We start from the raw sequence: 22347 nt of genomic DNA, 5'->3' as shown, positions 1-22347 counted from the left end.
CCTTACAGTTGGATCTCATGGAGGCATTTCCTCAACTGAAGCTCCTTTCTCTGTGATAACTCCAGCTGTGTCAAGTTGACACAAAACTAGCCAGTATATCCACCAAACAACATCTTACCCACCTCCAAGCCCAGTCTCTGAGGGTCCCGGTCTAGCAGGCTTATTTCCTGCCTCCTTCAGAGCATTGGCTGGAAAGCAAATAGGCTCCAGTGGGTTAATCTGGTTTGAGTTCAACCTGGTACTTCTCAGACTTGAGACAGACAAGTCAAGTCTGTGAAGTAAGTGAGCCAATCTCATGGAAAGCTGTCTTTGCTTACTTTTTATGATTAAATTTGCCAGGTAGTGGTGGTGCTCATTTTTAATCCCAGCACTACAGAGACAGAGGCAGGCAGATCTCTGAGTTCGAGGTCAGCCTGATCTACAGAGTGAGTTCAAGACAGGCAGGGCTACACGGAGAAACCCTGTCTCAACGAAACAAAACACTTAAATGATCTGAGATGGGGAAAGTGTTAGGCAGGGCCTCAGAAGTCAGCTGGTGCTGGGGAGGAGTCTCAGTTGAGGACGTGCTTGACAAGCATGCACAAAGCCCTGAACTTGGTCCCCAGCACTCCACAGCTTACTGTAACCTTACAATCGGGAGGAAGAGGCAGGAGATTCGAGGTTGCCCTGTGAGTCTAATGCCAGCCTGGCCTGAGACTGTGGCTCAAAAGAAAAAAGACAGCAGCTGTTTCTAGCTTTGAGAATAAATAAGGGCCCCTTGGGGTTCTGGACCTCATGCCTGCAGCTGGGACACAATCTGCAGGTCCCTGGGGCTGTAGTGATGGATAGGGCTCAGCTGGCAGAGGGAGGCTGTTGGGGGATATCTGGCTATAGATGGTATGGGACACCTGTGCATAGGGATGAGAAGGTCAATGCCTGGAAGAGGGGCAGTGCCAGGCACAATGAGTACTGAGGGTCCCATACCAAGGCCTCCCAGCATGTGCCCATCTTGGGCACAGCGTGTTCTAGAGCCTCCTTTCCCTGCATCCTATCCATCACACAGATATTCCTTCAACATCCAGTGAACATAGACCTAAGAGATTGGAGTGCAGGATATGTGACCGTGATCAAGTCACTTTGCCTGTGTGGGCCTCAGTTTCTTCAGGGGGCATGTGGCAGTTAACTTGAGTGTCTCCCCCCTGGGCTAGGAATACCCCATAGCTGGCAAAACACAGTCTCTGCTGCATGTTTGAGGGCTTCTGGAGAATGAGGTAAAAACTTGAATTAGTGCTCCAAGTACAGAGATCCACCTTCACCGTTGGCGAGATCTGCTCTTGCCTCCAAAGCTGAACACCTCTCTTATTCTCTCTTTGGACATAAGAGCTCTGGACTCTTAGGCCTATGGACTCCAGTACTTAAATAACAGCCCCAGCCCCAGCTCCAGCCCCAGCAAGATTTCTCAGCAGGGAGAGGTGCTTGCCACCAAGGCTGACAACCTGAGTTTGATCTCTGGAAAACATGGTGGAATGAGAGATTGACTCCTGCTTGCAAGTTGTTCTCTGACCTCAGTGTGTGCCATTACACACACACACACACACACACACACACACAAGCCCCCCTCACACCAACACTCACTCTAAATGTAATAATAAGCTGGGCGTGGTAGCACGTGCCTTTAATCCCAGCACAGAAGGCAGAGGCAAATTGATTCTATGAGTTTGAGGCCAGCCTAGTCTACATAGGGAGTTCCAGAACAGCCAAGGCTACATAATAGAGAGATCCTGTCTATAATAATAATAATAATAATAATAATACTCTCCCACAGGAGCTTCACGTGCCTGAGTCTGAGCCCTTTGGGCTTCTGTGGCTCGCAGATCTCAGGACTTCCTGGCCTCTGTGGCTGTATGTCCATAATAAACCATATCAGACTTACTTACATGGAGAATCCTTGCTAACAAAGGGCTAGTGTGTGCCTCAATCCACAAGGTGTTTAAATTAAGGACCTGACACAGACTGAACCTATAATTTTGTAACTATCAAGAAGGCCTGAGCTTGGCAGGGTTGTGAGAGCCGTGGGGAGAGCACAGTCCCCTGTGCTGGCTCAATTTCCATCTCCTTCCCTCTTGTTCTGAGCAGCAGTGGTCATCAAGGACCTGGCGCATAGATGTGCCCAGGGTTTATGGGGAGAGATGTAAGAGAGGGGGAGTGACGGATGTGTAGGAGGCTACATGGCACTCTCCCAGGTCTGGAATGTAGCTCAAAGATAGAGAGCACTTGTCTAGAATGCATAAGGCCAAGATTTCATCCCAGCACCATAAAATATGAATAAAGACCTAGTTATGAGCACTTGTTCCTCTTCCAGAAAAACATGGTTCAGGTCCCAGACCCTGCCTGCCAACTAACAATTGGAATTCCAGTTCCAAAGGCTCTGGCACCCTCTTCTGACCTCAGGCACTGCAAGTATGTGGTGCACAGACACACATATAGCCCAAAACACCCACACACATCAAATAAAAATTGTGGTGATGTTAAACAGGGTGGATGCAGTGGTGTGTGCCTTCAATCCCAGCACTCAGGAGGCAAAGGCAGGACGGTCTCTGTGAGTTTGAGGCTAGCCTGATCTACATAGTGAGTTCCAGGACAACCAGAGCTACATTTTGAAACTCTGTCTCAAAATAAAGCAAAACAAACAAAACAACAACAAAAATTGTAGTGATACAATATTATTTAATGTCTCTTACATTCTAAGTCATGGGAACTTTCCTAGACCTCAAAGCCAGAGTTTTCAATACACCTTGAGACCACTTAAGACAGCTGTCCTACTGCATACTCAGCCTGTTTGCTTAACCTGCCTTCAAGAGAACAATGTAACAGCAAACATCACTTGCCTTGGATTTCCCATTTAACTGACTGCTCTTTCAAAGGTCCTGAGTTCAATTCCCAGCAACCACATGGTGGCTCACAAACATATGTAATGGGATCTGATGCCCTCTTCTGGTGTGTCTGAAGACAGCGACAGTGTACTCACATGCATAAAATAAATCTTAAAAAAAAATCTGTTCTTCCTGAACTCAGAGTAATGTATGCATGTTCTAATAATCATTTGCCAAAAGGAGCAAAAAGAGGTCAAAAGTGACGTTATAAAATGAACATCTATCGTAAATGCTGAACACACACATACAGCTAGCGCCTGACAAACAGGCGCTTGTAACACTGTTCGCTATCTGGGGCAGATGCAGTCAGTGACTTGATCCCTTGTAAAATTCTGCTTGAGGTTTCTGTAAAGTCTCCCTCATGCCTTCCCCATGTGATGCTTTCTGTGTTGTGCAATAAGAACAGAGCAAAGCCCTTTGTTAGGGACAGACGCACAGGGACACGGTCACACGGCAACCTTCAGGCAGGCACAGATTCGACTCATACAACAGACAGACAAGAGGACAGAAGACACAGGAAGACTGAAATGGAAAGTTCTAATCTAAGCTCACTCTTGGTTCAGTGACCCCAAGGCGAGGGCTTTGGTTTCTTTCCTTAATTTGATACTAATACATTCTTGGTGACTCAGAATTAATCACTAATGTTTTTAATCCACACAAAAACATAAGCAAATAGTGTTACATTTTTAAACCAAAAGAAAGAAAGAAAGAAAGAAGAGAACCCACATAAAATCAGACATGAATAATGGCCCCTGAGAACTTTCAAGTCCTCCATCTAGTGCTCAGGGTGCGTCAAAAAGGACTTCAGGTGTTGTTAAGGAGCCAGGGAATGTACCACAGTCACAGAGATACTCCCATAAGGCAAGAATTGGGAAGGCGCCAATAGCAGGAGTTACAGAAGAGACCTAATGAAGGAGCCATGAGCCAAGGGAGGCTGAAGCCTCAGGAAGCCAGAAGAGCCTCCCAAAGGCTTTGAGCCACAAGCAAATTGCTGTGGATTTCTGCCTCTCAAGGACTACAAATGATGCAAACCCCAGAGTGTGTGGTCAATTGTTAGTGCAGCTTCAGGAAGTTAACACAGTGGGAGAGTGGCTGCCTGCGATTTCTTTCCATCCCTGAGTGTGTAGGCTTAAGCGGTAGGGAAGTTGGTTAAGTGAGGCGGTATTGTAACTAGGTGTGGGGCTGAGCGTGAGTGTGTGAGAGTGTGTGTAGCATAATGTGCCCAAGGATGGACAGTTGGGTAGACTGTCCCCCCCACAGTGCTCTAGAACTATGAGGACACTGACTGAAGGGCTCAAGAGGTCCAGTTGCGGTACATGCCTTTAGCACAGTGCCCAAATTCAAGCGAAACAAGAAAGTTTCCTTAACAGAAAACTGCCAAGGCTTGTAACTGAAGCAGAACCTGGTAGAACTTTGGAAATGTGTGGGTGCCTACAAGCACCTCTTTCTTCATCTTCTCTGTGGCTAACATGAGGAAGAACAAGCTGAGGGACATGGGAATGCCTGGAAGCACAGCAAACACAGGGTGATGATGGTGGCCTTGGGCTGAAGCCATCTGACAACCTACATCAGGTCAGCAGGGAGTTGAGAGGTGAAGCTGGGCTCCTTTTTACCACCCACAGGAAGAAGGCGGTGAATGAGTGGTTCACAGAGAGCTGGGAACAAGGCAACTTTAACTGCAAGCCTGGATCCAGGGCCCCTGAAGCAGCTCCCTCATTCCACGGAGCCACAGCTGAGGGCTGCCCACTGCCCTCAAGAAAGGTGTGGCGACCCTGCTGTCTATTAAGTACGCAAAGAGGATGATGTGCTGACCACAGAGCAAGCCCATGTCCTGAAGCTGTTTGGGGATGAGATGGCTGAATTCAAAGTGACCATCAAATTCACGTGGGATGCCAGGTCGGGAAGATTCCAGCGGAGAACCGGGAGGATGACCTGCCCAAGGTCGCACGGATGACAGCTGACTCTGAGAGCCAGAACTAAGGCCTTTCAGCAAGTTCTCCACTGGGCTCCAGTACTGCTGTCACCTCTCTGGAGGGAGCAGCTTTTTATTTTGCTATGGATAACAACAAGGGAGGGTGCTAGGTAATGGTTTTGTTTCTTTTTAGTATAAAAGTTTGTTCACAAGGTGTTCCCTGTAGACAGCAGGGGGAAGAAGAGTTCTGGGTGCAGGTCTAGCTCTGGTTCTCAGTCACCCATGTGACCTCAGGCAGCCGCTGTCTGTCTTTGAGTCTTCGTTTATTCTTCTGTCAACCACAAAAGTTGGACCTAGAACCTCCATCCCTGCCGTAGGGTAGCAGGCGTGAGTGCTCGGTGTCTGGGTGAGGCTGTGCCCCTCAAGGAGCTGGGCACTTCCAGGGTGGCTGAGCGCCCTCTAGAGGAAGATTCTGGAGTGGCCGAGAATCTCTTCCTCATGGGAAGGATGAGGGATGTTCCCCTGGAAGAGATCGTATGAGTCTCAGGAAATACTGAAGGAGGGTCCCTCCAACACAGTGCAGGCCCAGAACCCCTGGATAAGACCTTACTTGGAAATTGGGCCTTGCCAACGGGATCAAATAGAAATGGAAGATCCTGGATCAAGCTTCCCACCAGTGTCTGCTGTGGTCCTCCGACCGGAGGGAGAAGGCCACGTGAGGACATAGGCAGAGACTGGGGTGATGACATCGGGAGCCCAAATCTGTGACTCATGATCCTCCTGCCTCAGCTCCCTGCTAAGGTCAGGGACGTTCCTCTTTCTGTTCAAGAGGAGTTTCGATGGCTGCTGCTGAGATTCTCTTTGGACTCTCATTAGTGACCTCTGAGAGAAAAGTGCAAATGATTTTAGGATTTGGAAATCCTGGCTGTACTGGGAAGAGGACCGACCAAGTGAGTATTGAGGGATTTTCTGGTTTCGCACTGGGAAATTTCAGGGGATTTTTTTTTAATGGGGGTTTTCTGAGCTGGGCACTCGAGGTGGAGACCTGCTTTCTCAGAGGTTTTAAAGCTCTATCAAAACGAAAAAGGGAAAGGGAGGAAGAGGATGGAGAGTCAGCAAGATGGCAGGTGAGGATGCTTGCAGCTCAGCCTGAGGACTGATTCCCTACGAGAGAACCAAGTCGTCCTTTGTCCACCGATCTCCACATTTGCAGTACCTTGCACATGTGCATACACATGACGAGTGGGAGTGACACAGGACACACAAAAGCATATTGGGCATGGTGGCTCATGCCTGTAATCTCCAACACTCAGGAATATGAGAAAAGATAGTAGCTGAGGGTTCACAGCCAACCTGAACAACAGAGTCTGTCTCAAAAAAAGAGGAAGGAAGGAAGGAAGGAAGGAAGGAAGGAAGGAAGGAAGGAAGGAAGGAAGGAAGGAAAGAAAGAAAGAAAGAAAGAAAGAAAGAAAGAAAGAAAGAAAGAAAGAAAGGAAGAAAGGAAGAAAGAAAGAAAGGAAAGAAAGAAGAGACTAGGTGACAGACACTTTACTCCCAGCACACAGGAATCGGAACAAAGAGAATCTCTGTGAGTTCAAGGCCAACCTGGTCTACGCATTGAGTTCCAGGCTAGCCAGAGCTACAAAGTAAGACCTCGTCCTAAAAAAACAAAACAAGACAAACAAACGAGGGCTGGAGATACGACTCAACAGTAAGAGCACTTACTGTACTGGAGGGCCCAAATTGGTTCTTAGCACCCACAAGTCAGCTCAGAGCCCTCTGTAATTCAAATCCTACGGGATCTGGGATCTTCTTCTGATCCTTTCAGTTACAAGAAACATACACAGTACATGTACATACTTGCAAGCAAACAAGAATATAAATAAAATAAAAAGGAATAGATATTTTCTAAAAACCACAGAAGTTATGCATATTACAGATAAGCCTTGGTCTGGGTTTTGAGCAGCTTCACCGCACACTTGAGGGCCCCTTCTTAGTAAGTGGAGGGGCTAAGATTGGAATCCAACTTGACCGATACCCAGAGCCCAGCTCTAAATCCCAAAGGCTGGCCTCCATAGATCAGCCAAGCTGCCTTTCCCCAAACTGCCTGTGGGGAAATCAGAGAGCACCAGGCGTTTCCTGGCCAGCAGGGGGTGCCGCAGTCTTAGGCAATAAGAGATCCCTGGGTGACCGGGACAGCTGAGTCTAAAGGGAAAAAAACAATAACAAAAACTAGAATCAGCCCAATCCCCATTTTACAGAGGAGGAGTCTTGGTCCTAGAGAGAAGAGGAGAAAGGGCCACTCTGGGGTGGTTCAGTATCTCTGACCTTCCTCTGCTGTCAGCATTCCTGTTGGGGAACCTGAGTTTCTTCAGCTTGTGGAAACAAGGAGAGGACAGGGAGGTGACAAAGACTGGCCAAGGTCCAAATACACCTTGTGGGCTTCTTCTTCTATTGGTACTGCAGGTGTTGAACAGAGGACAAGATGACATCATCAAATAGCACCTGAGAAGTTATTTCTCTACTGGGGAAACAAGCCAGCCGGCTCAGGCAGGTTTATGGAAAACCACTCTTGGTCGAGTTCTCTGGTCCGAAGGAATGAAGCCAGGGAAGTTGCCATGCAGAGGGAGACAGAGGGAAGGAGACAGAGGGAGAGAGAAAGAGCATGGGCAGCAGAGAGAGAAAATGCAGAGATGGGGAGAGAAGGGAGTGACCATACAGGGAGGAGCCTCTGGGGAGAGAGAAGCCCAGCCACTGGGCTGGAAAGTTTAGGGTAGAGGGTGGGTATACTAGGTTGGGACTGCAGGGAGCACCTGGGGGCTGGATCAGTCTCGGTATGCAAAATATACACCTCCGTCCCTTATCCTGGCCTGAAACCCAAGAGCACTTGCCTTCCAGGCTAAGGCAGCCATTTGTTTGCTCTTTTGTAGACAGGGTCGGTCTCACTATTGTAGCTCTGACTGTCCTGGAACTAGCTATGTAGACCAGGCTGTTCTTGAGCTCACAGAGACCCTCCTGCCTCTGTTTCCAAGGGCTTGTGGCTTGTGCCACCACAACTAGCTCAGACTAAGGCATCTTGAAGCCTATTTTGGACCTTTTGCAATTTAGGCTCAGGCTCTGGCTCTGTCTCTGTCTGTGTGTGTGTGTGTGTGTGTGTGTGTGCGCGCGCGCGCATGACTAGGGGCTCAGCTCCTGGGCTGTCTGAGCCTCTTCTGCACACCGGCAAGTCTGAACCCAGTTCTGCCAGAAAGCAGCTTCATGTGACGTAAAAATGTCACCCAGTCTTGCTTCATGGAGGCACCCTCTGTCCTCAGGCAGACCTACATAGCACATGGGAAGCAAACGGATAACAGCCAGCGTCAGGGCTTCCACACTGATTTTGTGTTGGAGTTGGAGTGACTCACCCAAGCAGAAGACTGCCAAACAAGTCATCTTGCTCAACTAGCAACCAAGGCCCACAGCCACAGATGAGTCTTCAAGACACCAGCACTCTTAGTATTACATGACAACAGGTCCCTTCCCTCTGACATCATCCCCCCGCAGCCCACCACCCATCACCCACCACTTCAGTCTGACCATGAGGCAAAGAGGAGGCAAATCCACAATGAAGATCACTTAGCACTCTGGAAACAGCCATCAAACTAAGTAGAGAAGAGAAAGGGAGTTGGAGGCACTGTGTCAGCCTAGGGGAGCTCAGAGAGACAGCGCAGATAAATGTAGCTCAGATGCTGGGCTACAGCTCAGAGGAGAGACCATGCTTGGGCATACAGGGCTTTGGGTTTGATACCCAGCACCTCAAAAATAAATAAACAAACTGAAACTGCATTCAGAGGGGTCAGGGAGACAGCTCAACAGGTAAAAGCAGTTGCCATGCAAGCTGGATGTCCTAAATCTGCTTCTTGTAGCCCACTGGTGTGAAGGCCTGGTGTGGTGGTGGGCGCCACTCATCTCCACACTCCTACACTGAGAATGGGCAGAGGCAGGAGAGTAAACCAGAAGCTTGTAGGCCAGTTAGCCTGGAGTAAGGTGCACTGTGGCAGAAACAAGGGACCAGGCCTTTACAAGTTCCAGGAGGGGGGTTAAGAGAGTGCTGCTCTTGCAGAGGGCCTGAGTTCGGATCCTAGCACCCATTCTGGGTTGCTGCAGCCACCTGAAAAGCCAGCATCAAGGGATTTGACACCCTCGTCTAAAATCTGCAGGCACTGGCACTCACATGGGCAAAAATGGGCAAAGACTTTCTCTCTCTCTTTCTCTCTCCCTCTCCTCTCCTCTCCTCTCCTCTCCTCTCCTCTCCTCTCCTCTCCCCCAACACATGCTTAAAAAAAAAATCTTTAAAAACAAAGATTATGTGGGAGCATTTCCCAAAAGTTGTTTTCCTTTGTCTCTCACACACAAACCTGTATTCACACATACACTTACACAAAATACATACATAAAATAAATATTCAAAACATAAGTTCATTCAATAAATGTAATGTGTTAGGGGTACTCTGCAAAGACTGAAGCATTCTGAATCAGGTGTGGATCTTAATTAGAATTGGGGTTAGGCCTGGGCCGAGGGTCCCCAGCAACCACATGAAAACCTGGCAGGTGGCATAATCTGCATCCCCTGTGCTGGCGGCAGAGACGGGCTGGTCACAGAGGCTCAGCGGCTAATCCATAAATCTTCAGTCTGAGGGAAATCCTGACATAGTCAGCAAGGTAGAGATCAAGAAGAAGACATTTGAAATTAAAGTCAACCTCTGCACACACAGGTGAGTATAGCTGCAAAGGTACATACAGAGACACATGTGTCTCCCACATGCACTCATGTACACACAGACATGCACACACACACAAACATATACATACACACACTCACATAAACATACACACATACACACAAGACTCACAGACACATGCACACACACATGTAAGCACATAAGACACTCACACACACATCCATGCACACACACATCCATGCACACACACACACACACAGAGTGCAGTTGGATAAAGTGTTGCGTGTAGTTTTGTGATACCCACCTTTGCTCCAGGAATGGAGGACAAGCTACCAGCCCCTGCCTGACTTCCCTTAAATCCTCGGATAAAAGCCACCCACACAGTTGTTCATTTTCAACTTGCCTTCTTGGCACAGTTGCTGGGCGCTCTACCTCCCACCTGGAAAATGTGCCCTTATTATTACTCTTAGCTCCATGCCTCCCACCTGCCCTAACCTTAGTCAGGTTAGTTTAATCTAGTCCCTGCTAGACATCTCTGACCACCTCCCTATAGGAGCGGCCACAGCCCACCGCTCTTCCCAAGACCTCACGTGGTTGGCTGGTTCTTCTCTCTCCAAGGCATGGCGAACTCCTCTTCTCCTTGTTTCCCCCCTTACCCCAGGGACCTGGAAGTCCTGCCTGTACCTTCCACCCATCAATTGGCCCACAGCTTTCTTTACTGACAAATCAAGAACCAATTGGGCAACAGGACCTTAACATCAGACCCACCTCTACAGTGGAGATGCCACCCATTACCCTCTCTAGCCATAAACACCAATGCAGATACTTTGGTGGCAAAACACAGAGACCTGCAGAGCCTGAGAAGACCAAGGCCGAACCGAGGGATGCAGCAAGCCTGTGTGCTCAGATGTTTCTGGCCTCTCCATGTGGAGTTCTTCCTCCAGAAGGTGGTGCAGGATCCCTGTGGAATAAGGATCATATCAGTTGGGACCAGACAAGGAAGATGGAATAGCCCCTCACATCTGGCTGCTACAGGGTTAAAGAGATTGCCCCGGGTTCTACATCACCTGGGGGTGGGAGTTGGGGGTGAGGGTTGAGTTTTGCTTCCTACCTGGTAGAGGAAGGGCAGTAGGAGGGAGAGGGACTAGCCAGAGGGACTCTGCTTTTTTTTTTTTTTTTTTTTTGGTTTTTCGAGACAGGGTTTCTTGGTATAGCCCTGGCTGTCCTGGAACTCACTTTGTAGGCCAGGCTGGCCTCAAACTCAGAAATCTGCCTGACTCTGCCTCTTGAGTACTGGGATTAAAGGCGTGCACCACCTGGGTGCCCGGCTGGGACTCTGCTTTTAAGAGCCAGCCAGTGTCTCCTGTAGAGGCCCTATCAGGCAGACCCAGCACTCCTTGGGATATAGTTCCTATAGCCCAGCATTGATGATGATCTTGTAGAAGACAGTGATGATAGGGACATTGCACAGAGAAGTGTGTTAACTCTGTTACCTTTCCAACTTGACTGTGAACCTAAAACTATTAGGAAGTCCATCTAAAGCATTGAGGGAGGACACAAGCTGGCTGACCTGTGAAGAGTTCATCTCAGCACACTACCAGACCCAATAAAAAGCTATTGGGAGTCACAGCTGGGAATAAAAGATAGGAAGCAGAGCACATCTGGCCAAGGAGCACCTCAGACGCCTCACATGTCTCACCTGTTGTAGAAAATTTTAATTTCTAATCCAGAGTTTCTGCCCCACCTTTGACCATTTAGTTCCCAGATAAAAGGCATACACAACCTGTATGTGTACAATAAGCTTTCATCAAAACTAGAGCTGGGCTGATATCTACTCTATGCTATTAAAATCTATTTCCTATAGATATCTGCGAGTTATTACTATGTTTCATCTGGGCTGCTCTTAACTCCAATTGGCCAGCCCTCAGGGCCATGCTTTCTTCACTCCTAACCCATGGCATCTTCCTCCTCCTCCTTCACCTTCTTCTCCCTTTTCTCTTGGTCTCCTCTGACCTTCAGGCTGGGAAACCCAAGCCCTACTTATCTCAATTCTGCCCAGCTATAGACTGTAGGCACCTTTACTTACCAACCAGAAATAACTTGGGGCAGGGTCACATAGCATCACTTAAAGGTCTACATGCTTGTATCATGTGATCACACTTGTATCTTGGGGGACCCACACTTATCAACCAGGTCTTGGGGGCCCACACTTAGCCTTACAATACACAGCAACAGACCAAACCTCAACACTTACCTAATTAAGAAAATGGGTGATGCTGGAGTTTGGGAGCTATTAGCCCTGGGGAATGTGGCAGAGAGAGAAATGGTTAAAGATAGAGTGTGGCCGTCTAGATGATTGACAGGTTGAAGCTATCCATAGAGATCTGGAGTGCCATGTGTTGGGGGAGGTAGCAGGCTTTGGAGACAAGCAGGTGACCAGTTTTTCTGGTATGATTTTCATTTTTGATACTTGCCAGATCTGGACAAGAAAACTAAGCAGGTGAGTGCTGCTTAGATTTTTGGTCACATAATACAAGCTAGTGAAGTGGAAATTTCTGGTTTCTTGGGAGACTCAGTTGTGTCATGTGATTTTTTTTCTAGAACTGTCTTATGAGAGGATGTTTCACGGAAACAGACATGTGGGAGGATGTTTTGCTGAGAACAGACACGTGGTGTTTTTCAGGAAGTTGCCTGGTAAAGGGGCCTGTGATATTTTGCTGCAGCGAATGCTTGAGAGGACGTGTGCTGTTTGGAAAGGCTGTAATTATAACCAGCAGACAGTGGGTGGTGCTGTGTGGCATTGGTTCACCTTGCCACGCGTTGCTGGGCTTTGGTGGTCTTTGCTCACGACTCCCCGTGGCATTGGTGGCATTGGTTTGCCTTGCCTTCTTCGCTGACTTTGTGAGAGAAACACACAGAAAAGCTTCTCCCCCTTTGCCCTGTTCACTTTTCCTTTCCCTCCTCTGGTGGGTGCTTGGTTTGACTTTTATGAGTCCCAGGCACAAGACAGCTTGTGCCACCAAGCCAGGCATGAAGCTAGGATGAACAAAGGACCGCCATCTGCGCTGCCCCTGACTGATGTAAGAACACCCCTTTATCTCTGCTTGTTGCCAGGAAGGAGGCAGACATTTTACTAAGCCCATTTTTGGTATTTCCTTGAGACCGTATCTCATGCTGACCCCAGAACTCACTATGCAGCGAGGATCATCTTGAGCTCCGGATCCTTTGCCGCCACCTGAGAGCTGGAATGACAGGCATGTGTCACCTTGCACAGCTCCGAGTGCCAGCCCTTTTCTTTGTAATTATGCAAGTGTCTTTGTACACATGAGTGTGGTTACTCCCAAAGCCAGAGGAGAGCATGGTACCCCAGGGAGCTTGCGTTAGAGGCAGGAACCAAACTCAGGTGCCCTGAGAGAGCCGTGTTGTTGCCGAGCTAACTCTTCAGTCCAGCAGATGAGCCTTTATGGGGTTTGTACGGGCCTGTGGCCCGCAACCTCACACATGCCTGGTGCTTACACCACTGCTCATGGCAGAGGCCAGTGCTCCCTGTGCGTCAGCCAAGTGCTTTCTGGTCTATCTTCACAGCAATACTGGTGCCCAAGACAAAGACAGAGAGCCTCATCTTGTAACAGTCAGCCCCTGACTGCCTGGAGCCAAGCCCAACCACACACAAATGTAGAGCCCACCTCCTGGTGACCCTTGGAGTCTCACCCAAGTGACCAGTCTCACTTGAGAGACCATTGCTGTTTGTAGCATCACTCCTAACAAGACAAAATTCAGCCTGACTCCTTAGGTATGGCCTATGAGACTAAGTAACATCCTTCAACTGCTACAAAAGATTTGCACAGCAACCTCAAGGCCCCTCCTTGTGGAGCCACTGGTCACTGTGCTGGCGATGTGTTTAATAAACTCTTTGCTCCCGCCTTTTGGATCTCTTTGATAATTTATTTGTACCACTGGCCTGCTGCCATCTTTCTGGCAGACTGAAGAACCTGAGGCACAGAGAGGTTGAGTCGTTGGCCTAAGGCTGCCCAGTGCAGGTTTGAGCTAACTTACTGCCTTCCTGTGCAGAGGCCCTGGGTGTCCTGTGTCTTCCCTCTGGGAACATGACCGAAATTGCCATGCAGTGATGTGTTCATGGGGCAGCTTAAGTCTGGCTCCTGTGTGCATGTGTCGTCTTGTGGAGATGTGGGGTAGGACACTCAGGATAGGGTATCAATCTTCTTCTACTGTCCTGTGGTGGAGGCTGCAGAGGAATCATAATGGCAGCCTGGGGAGCTCCCAGCCACTCAGAGGAGCCCTCCTACCAGCCCCTCCGGGTGGCCTTTGCCTATGTCACTAGGGGCCTAGCGTGGGCAGGCCTGTGGAATTCTAGGCACTTGTCCTTTCCAGGGGGGGCAGGGAAGAGACCCACAGAGAACCTTATGCTCTGACTCAGCCTTAGGGCTGTGTGCAGTAATGAACATAAGATCTACTTTTTGTTCTTAGAGCAGGTAGGACTGGTGGTATTTTCAGAATCCTATGGACCTGTGTAGATTGTGTCTCCTTCAGGCCTGGAGCCTGGCTCAGTGGGGCTTCCTTCAGACCAAGTCAAGGGTCCCATGTGCCAGGACCCCCAGGCTAGCAGGGGCCACACAGTCAGTTGGTAGCCGGTGGCACTGGGGCTTGGGCGTCAGGCATAGCTGTTTGCCTTGAGTGGTGTGCAGAGGGAGCTGTGAACAGATTCCTTCTGTGTATGACATTGGGACATCATGATCTCTCCAGCCTCTCTCCTCAATGAAGGAGACCACCTTGAGAGGTTGCTGACTGCCCAAGCCTGCTCCCATCTCCATTGCTACAGTCCCCTCCCACCCTGCACCTGGAGGTGAGACTGTATTTGAATGGGTCTGGTGGGTACAGCGTAGGAAATATCAGGTTTGATCCCTAACACACGTGTATCAGCACTCCAGAGGTGGCAACAGGAGATGAGAAGTTCACGATCAAATCTGAGCATGATCTGCAGGCGATCATGTCCAAACAAAACAACAAAATGAAAAAATGGCTTCTGCAGATGTAAGCAAGCCAGGACCCCTTTTTGACACATATCACCATGCAGCTCACAGTGGCTTCAAAACAGGAGCCTCTTGCCTCTGCTTCCTGAGAGCTGGGGTTGTTGGCCTATACCACCACACCCTGCTATATCTTGGCAGCTCTAAGCCATACACATTTGGTCATTTGTCATAGCAGCCATAGGACTGTAACAACATTATTGCCCCACCACCACTCCATAAAACAGGGTCTCAGTGTATAGCCCTGGCTGGCCTGAGCTGTCCTCTCTTATAGCATAATTAGCAGTCAGGCTATGTGTGTTCTGTTGCCCTCAGTTCAAATCCCAAGTCCACCATATGCCATGAGCTAGAGCCCTGACCAATTTCCACAAATGTAAGACAGGGACAGTCACAGTCAGGGATCATACTGCTGTGATAAACACCCTGACCAAAAGCAACCTGGGGAGAAAAGGATTTATTTCATCTTACATTTGCAGTTACATTCCATCACTGGAGGAAGTCAGGGCAGGAACTCAGGGTAGGAACCTGGAGGCAGGGACGGAAGCAGAGGCCATGGAGAAACACTGTTTATTGGCTTGTTCTTCATGGTTGGCTTAGCTGGCACCTACTCCTGCCCCATGGCATAGGCCCACCCACATAAACCATTAGTCAGTAAACGACCCACAGGCTTGCCCACAGCGGATCCGGCAGGAATGCTTTCTCAGTAGAGGCTCCCTCCCAGACGACTTTAGCCTGTGTCAAATTGACAAAAACCCCAACCAAAACAACAACAACAACAACAACAACCACCAGCACAGATAGTAATGTCAAAACAAACAAACAAACAAACAGACAAACAAAACGTAGTGTCTTGCCAAACTGGGCCAAGAGAGAGATGGTGCTGCTCCTTTGTCCCGGAATAGAAGCTGGCACCAGATCTGTGCACACCAAGCCAGCCCAAGGGCTTCCTGGAAGAGTGAGCCATCTCAGTGAGGGTGTGTGTGGCCAGGGGAGCAGATGAACAAAGCAGAGAAATGTTCTGCAAGGGGAGACATGTAGAGAATAGGAGGGGTCCACCAGAGGTGCTGGGGGCCAGGAAGGATTACTGGGGTCAGAGGAGGCCTGAGGCCAAAAGAGTAGGATGGAAGGTAAGAGAACGGCATTCTAGGCTGCTTGAGAACAGTAGGTGCAAGGCCCAAGGTGTTGGATAGTGTGGTATTTTTGACAAGCCAGGGGCAGGATGGTTTGTGTTGAGGCCCAAGAGAGCTCCCTACAAAGCAGGCATTTCTTTGGGTCTCAGGACATCATTGGGAAGCGTTGTTGGTGCTGTTTCTGTTTTAAAACAGAATTTCATGTATCCCAGACTTGCATCATATGCTCAGTGTAGTTGGAGATAACCTTGAACTCCTGATCCTCAGAAGGGACTTGTGGTGGTCTGAATATGCTTGGCCCAGGGAGTGGCACAACCAGAGTGTGGCCTTGGAGGAAGTTTGTCACTGTGGGTTTTGAGACCCTCCTCCTACCTGCCTGGAAGTCAGTCTTCTGTTTGTCTTTGGAATAAGATGTAGAACTTTCAACTCCTCCTGCACCAAGCCTGCCTGGGTGCTGCCATGCTTCCTGCCATGATGATAATGGACTGAACTTCGGGACTCTAGCCAGCCCGAGTGTGGCAATCACAGCTCTGGCAGGAGAAAGGCTTTACCCTTCTCCCCCTTTCCCTCTGCCTGGCTAAAAACCATTAGATTACATCCCTAAAGCTAGTCCCCAAGTCTATTCCCTTATTTGGCCACTTCTTCCTTCTAAGGCTGACCACTAATGTCCAACTATCAAAGTATTGAAGTCCAGCCATCAAAAACTCCCTTTGGATCACTTAATTAACATGTCCAATCAAAATTAAACACCTCATCCTAACACGGAGTTTGCCCCATTCACCTTTATAAACTGCCATTTTCCTAGGGGCCACTGATGTCTCCTCTCTATCCAAACACAATCCTTTGTCCTCTGAGACAAATACCCCTGCTTCCTCTCCCTTTCCCTTTCCTTTTCTCTCCCATCTCCTTTGTTCCCTTCACCATCTCTCTGGTTCTCTACCTTCTGTCTTTTTCCTTTACTCCTGCCCTCTGCTCCTCTGGAGCAAATACACCTCCTTTGTGCTGAGAACTTGGTCTCAGGGTGTCCTGAGCTGACTCTGAGGCTCCCCACAACCTCCAGTCTGCAAGCACTAGGGTAGCAGACATGTCCACTATGCCCCACTGCCTCTGGGTGGTTTGAAGCAAATTCATACTAGGACCTCCAATTAATGAGTTGTTCCTTAGACAGTGCATTCTAGACCAGCCAACCAGTCTGCAAACCAATATGCCAGTTGGGATATTTCCCACCCACGGGGCTGAGGGTAGAAAGAGACATGGAGACTACTTGGATGACGTGTGCCTCTGTTGACCTCCCTGCTTCTGAAGTCCCAGACTCCTACAAAGCAAAGCCAAGATTGGCTTGGATGGAAGCCTGTCAGGCTCTGTGGATGCTGAAATACACCAAGAAGGCATTTTACACACACACACACACACACACACACACACACACACACACACACAGAGCCTCCAACTAGTAGTTGATGCTGGAATTTCTCTCAGGGCTCAGACCAGTGACACCTGGAGACAGGCAAAGCTGAAATAAGTCAGTGATGACTGCCTGGGCTCTGGGCTAAAACACGCATTTGCCCCATGTTCCTCCCCCTAAGCCAACCTCTCCTGAGCCCCCAGCTCCAGAAGAGGCAGGATGAGACCCTGCCTCTGTGTCCCCCAAAGCCTAGGCATGTAGGCACCAGCTCCTCAGGTTTTTTGTTTTCTTCTTAAGCAACAGCTTTCAAGTGTTTTGTCTGGAAGTAGGTGAGCAGGCAGAAGAAGGGATAGCCAGTGTATGGCCCCTACTGAGTTCCTTCCAAAAAGCCACCTGTACACCCAGTGCCTGACTCAGGAGCTGCCTCTATGACCCAGTCTAAAATGACGTCATGTCTGATGTCATGTGTGTCTTCCCGAAAGTCTTTGGAGGAAGTCTCTGGAAATTGTCCCTTGTTGTCTGACCCCTGCTGACTCCAGAGTTTCTGGGGTCTTGGTGGGAGCTCGGTGCTTGGTAGGAAGGGCAAAGCCAACATCTGCTTCGCTTTGGTACCAGAACTTCCTGCAGAAGCCCTGTCGGTCTTTCTGGATAAGGCAGTACTATATGGGGGGCCTCCAAGCTCTCTTCAGCCTGGACGTGTATTGTGTTGGTTAGGTTTGGGTTCTGTGGTTTTGTGACTTTGTTTTTTTGTCAACCTGATACAAACTAGCGTCACTTGAGAAGAAAAAACCTCAGCAGAGAAAATGGCTCCATCAGGACCGCCCATGGGCAAGGCTGTGGGCATTGTTGATGTGGAAGGCCCTAGGCCCTAGGGGCAGTGCATTGTGGGCTGGTGGTCCTGAACTGGCCACTGATGAATGTGGAAGTATAAGGATAATTCCCTTTCCTTCCCAGTTTGCTATTGGTCATGGGGTTTCATTACAGCAATGGAAACTTAAGACAATGCACAAGGTGTTTTCTGGAAGCTGTAACTGCACTGCTGGGCTGGAGATGGAGCTGTCAGTAGAGCAAGCGCTCAGCATACACAAATCCTCTAGGTTGCATCCACAGTGCCACATAAACCAGGCACGAGGGCACACATGCAACTCCAATAAATGAGAAGTGGAGACAGAAGGACCACAAGTTTAAGGTCTTCCTTAGGTTACACGAGGCCCTATCTCAAAACAAAACAAATAAGTAAAATAAACCAGAGAAATTGAAAAACAACCCAGCTCCTGAGGGTGAGGGCTGAGTCCAGGGCGATGATGTAGGCAGATTGTGGGAGCCCTGGGAAGGTCCCGCCCTCCTGGCTGGTGCTGATGTGAGTCCTGTGGTCAGGCAGGAGGGCACACTTGGGAAAACAGCTTGCTCTACTTTTATCTGCTGATTCATCCCAGAAGAATGGGAAACATCTTCCCCTCCCACATCTCCTTGAAAAGCACCATGTCTTTTCTCAGCAGCTGTGCTTGCTTCAGGCCAGTGAAGAACATGTGTGCGCACATGTGTGTGTGTGTGTGTGTGTGTGTGTGTGTGTGTGTGTATGTGTGTGCGCACGCGCGTGCGTATTCGAGCTGTAGCATGCTATTCAGGACTATTAATGGAATGTTGCAAAGAACAGAATCAGAATTAAGTTGACTTATGTGCAAACAGAATTGGTGATGGCATAGCTTCAGGCATGGCTAGACACAGGCGCTCAGGCAGCAATGGAAGATCTGTGCTTCCTCAAGGGTCCAAATTCCATCTGCTGGGTGAACGGGTCCTTCATGCTCCCAGCTTCCCTCTCACTGGTCTAGGAGAGAACTGCCTGTGCTCAGGAGTTTCAGTGAGTCTCAGGAGTCTCACTAGCTAGAATTGGATCCCACGGCTTTGGATTAGATGATCCTGAAAGCCATGCCGCCATTGACTAGCCATGGCTGCATGCTGGGTGTGGTTAGAGAGCCTGGGTTGGGGCCAGGAAGGATGAACACCCCACAGCTAAGGTCAGTGACACTCAAGTTTCCAGGAGGGTAGAGGTGGGCTGGAAGGGGCTAGTGGGAAGTATTGGAGGTGCTGTCTAAGTGGCCAAGGCCTGTCTCTTAGAAGAAGGGCTCAAATCCTAATTTCATTAGATTGGAAAAGTCATCTCTTTCCCAAGTACTAAGGAACCAGTTCACACCATTTGTGGGGACAAGCTCTACACTCTGGGAGTCTCCTCTATTGTCCTTGTCCTGGAAATCACTGGGAACTGGCAGCTAGAGACAGCTGTTGAGTTCAAGTCCCACCCATGCCTTGATGACTTCTGTGACTGTGGGCTTGTTTCTCAACCTTTCTGTGCCTGTGTTCTTTTTTTTTTTTTAAGATTTATTTATTATTATACATAAGTGCACTGTAGCTGACTTCAGACGCACCAGAAGATGGTGTTAGGTCTCATTATGGGTGCTTGTGAGCCACCAAGTGGTTGCTGGGATTTGAACTCAGGAAGAGCAGTCAGTGCCCTTAACCGCTGAGCCATCTCTTCAGCCTGCCTGTGTTCTTTTATCTGAAAAGTGAGGATCCTGAGATTTCCTGCCTCCTGGGGTCACTGCCAGGATTCACTGATGCTCCCAGAGGCTAGGTAACCTGTGTGTATGTTGCAGCTGAAGTCAGATCCAGTTTGGCTGACTCTCAGTTCTGGACTTTTTATCTTGGCCAGCAGCAGGAGCTTGTTGTTTGAATGAATGTGTAAGAGAGTGGATGGATGGATGGATGGATGCATGCATGCATGCATGGGTGGATAGATGGGTGGGTGGATGGATGAATGACGAGAAGAGAAGGCTGGTGCTATCTGTGAACCATTGAGAAGTCCCTTCGACTCCTACATGGGGGAGCTTGGCCTTCTGTTACAGACTCAGTTTGCCTGTAGCAGATATGGGATGGCATTAGGCTGTGGCACAGGCTTATGGTGCCTGGCCATTGTGTCTTTTAAAGACTTGCACTGTGACTTGATTCTCTTCCCTGTGTCCTGGGCTTCTTTCTCTTCCAGCCAACTCTAACTGGGCATCACACAAGGGAAATTTGTGAACACAGTCTGCTCAGTTTACACGGAGCAGCATGGCACAGTTCTCCCAGTAGTCTGCCCACTTCTGGGTCCTTTCATTCACAGGTAGGCTTCTGTGCACTGTGACTCTTGTCTGCAATAGCTCTGTGCTTGTTAGAATGCTGCTCGTGCAGAGGGTCAAGGTAGGACCCAGACTCCTGGATCTTGAGACAGGGTCTTCCTTTTAGCGCAGGCTGGGTCTAGATTCATGATTCTCCTGTCTCTTGTTCTAAGGGCCAGGATTACAGGCATCTGTGATCCTGCTTGGCTGAAATCTAATGGCTGCAGCAACCACTGCTCCTCTTAGCCTCGTTCTTCCTCCCCTCTTTTCCATCCCCTTCCCCTCCTTGTCCTCTCTCCTTCCCTCCTCTTCCCCTCCTCCCTCTCTTCCTCCTCTCTTCTTCTTTTCCACCCACCTGCTGCTTCTTCTTTCTTCTTCGGAGGCAGGGATCTCCTGTGGCCTGGGCCATCTTAGACCTCACTTAAGGTCCGAAAGACCTTAAGCTCTTGATCTTCCTGTCTCTGTCTCCCAAGTGCTGGATTAGAGATGTGAGCCACTGTGTCTGCTTTGTGAGCTGCTGCTGAGATTACAGATGTGTGCCTGGCTTATAGACAGCTGGGATTACAGATGTGGGCCACTGTGCCTGGCTTATAGGCAGCTGGAATTACAGATGTGTGCCACTGTGCCTGGTTTATGTGCAGCTGGAATTAACCAGGGTATTACTCATACCTGATAAACATTCTACCTACGGAGCCACACCAGAGCCATTTTGGTTTTCTGAGAGAGTCTCACTCAGTTACTGAAACTGGCTTTGAATTCATGCCAATCCTCCTGCTTCAGCCTCCTGAGTACTCAGATGATGGGTGTGTGCTACCACCAACTGCTTCAGACCTGTCTGCAGTGTCACATGCACAGGTTCTACCCAGTAGAGTTTGCATGTGCGTCACTAGACCAGCCCAGGTAGGGTGTGAGGAAAGACACTGGCTTTAATGGGAAGAGTTGCCAAATACTGTGGTCATGTTTTTCAATCTGCCACACTTTCCTTTTTTAAGACAGATTCCGTCATATGTGGGACAGTTGTGATAAATGCCCCAACACAGTAGCAATCTGTTATTTTTAATGTCCAGCATCCCTTCTGGGACAGTAGGAAACGATGTCCCTTTGCATTATAGTGGAGCTGATTCTTTCAAACTCAAGGGTGGCATGTAGCCAGGAATTTGGTTCCATCATTATAGAGATGGGCCAGGGACGTAGGCACATGACCCACAGAGGACCAATAAGACGTTTGCTGGGAGAGTCAGGGAAATAAAAGTTCTTTGCATAGGATTGTTCAGCTCTCTGGGGACATGCCTGGGGCTGCTGGGGATGATCTTGGCAGTCACAGGGGAAAGGCCTGCCTGAGGATGGGGTAGTCACAGCAGAGAGCACAATTGACAGATGGAGAGAGCAGGGATGTGTGCCACCATCCAGGGCCCAGCTTGTTGTATTTGCATTCGGCTTTCGCTTTTGGGAGAGCTTGTGGCAAGGTGATGGTTTCAAATAACCAATCCTGAAAAGGCTCCTATCTTTGTCTTGGGGAGAGGAGAGGAACAAAGTGAGGTGAGAGGGTAGATTAGGGGAGAGAAGGGGAGGGAGAGGAAGGGAGGGCTCAGATTGAGCTTAGAAGGATCTTACAACATCTCACTGAAATCTTACACCAACTAGAACTCACATTACTATGTAGCTAAAAGATAATACAGTTCAGAAATGTCTTCCTTAGTGACTTTAGGTAACCAGATGTGCCTTTCTGATAGCTCAGCCTTTTTAGATCAAGGATAAACTCATAGCCACAGGGAACATGGGCTATTGCAAAGCTCAGGCTTTGACAAAGACATTGTCTGCACAGGACGTTCAGCAAGCTGCACCTGCTTGCTGTATCACAGCTTAGAGGATGGGTAGCGCCACGTGTGGAGAGTTAGAATGTTAGAGGGCCAAAGTGAAGTCATAGTGGGCTATTTTAGCCTTTTGAATACCTCCCTATGAGGCTGGAGAGGTGGCTCAGCGGTTAAGAGCACTGACTGCTCTTCCAGAGATCCTGAGTTCAATTCCCAGCAACCACATGGTGGCTCACAACCATCTGTAATG

At 49.0% G+C, this 22347-nt stretch overlaps 1 long non-coding RNA gene and 1 pseudogene across 1 annotated transcript; one reads left to right on the top strand and one right to left on the bottom strand.

The window, feature by feature from the left end:
• LOC110311992 overlaps positions 1–4892 on the top strand; it is a 5255-nt pseudogene extending 363 nt beyond the window's left edge.
• Positions 4893–4964: 72 nt separating this feature from the next.
• Positions 4965–10057, bottom strand: LOC110311234. Its single transcript, XR_002379946.1, has 3 exons — positions 9850–10057; positions 5435–5706; positions 4965–5346 (listed from the first exon to the last, which is right to left on the bottom strand). It is a non-coding gene; the product is annotated as an uncharacterized LOC110311234 (long non-coding RNA).
• Positions 10058–22347: the final 12290 nt, after the last annotated feature.

The sequence above is a fragment of the Mus caroli genome, chromosome 16 (genome assembly GCF_900094665.2).
Source record: "Mus caroli chromosome 16, CAROLI_EIJ_v1.1, whole genome shotgun sequence".
In the NCBI taxonomy this organism is placed as follows: domain Eukaryota; kingdom Metazoa; phylum Chordata; class Mammalia; order Rodentia; family Muridae; genus Mus; species Mus caroli.
This window is presented reverse-complemented; position numbering and strand designations above follow the sequence as displayed.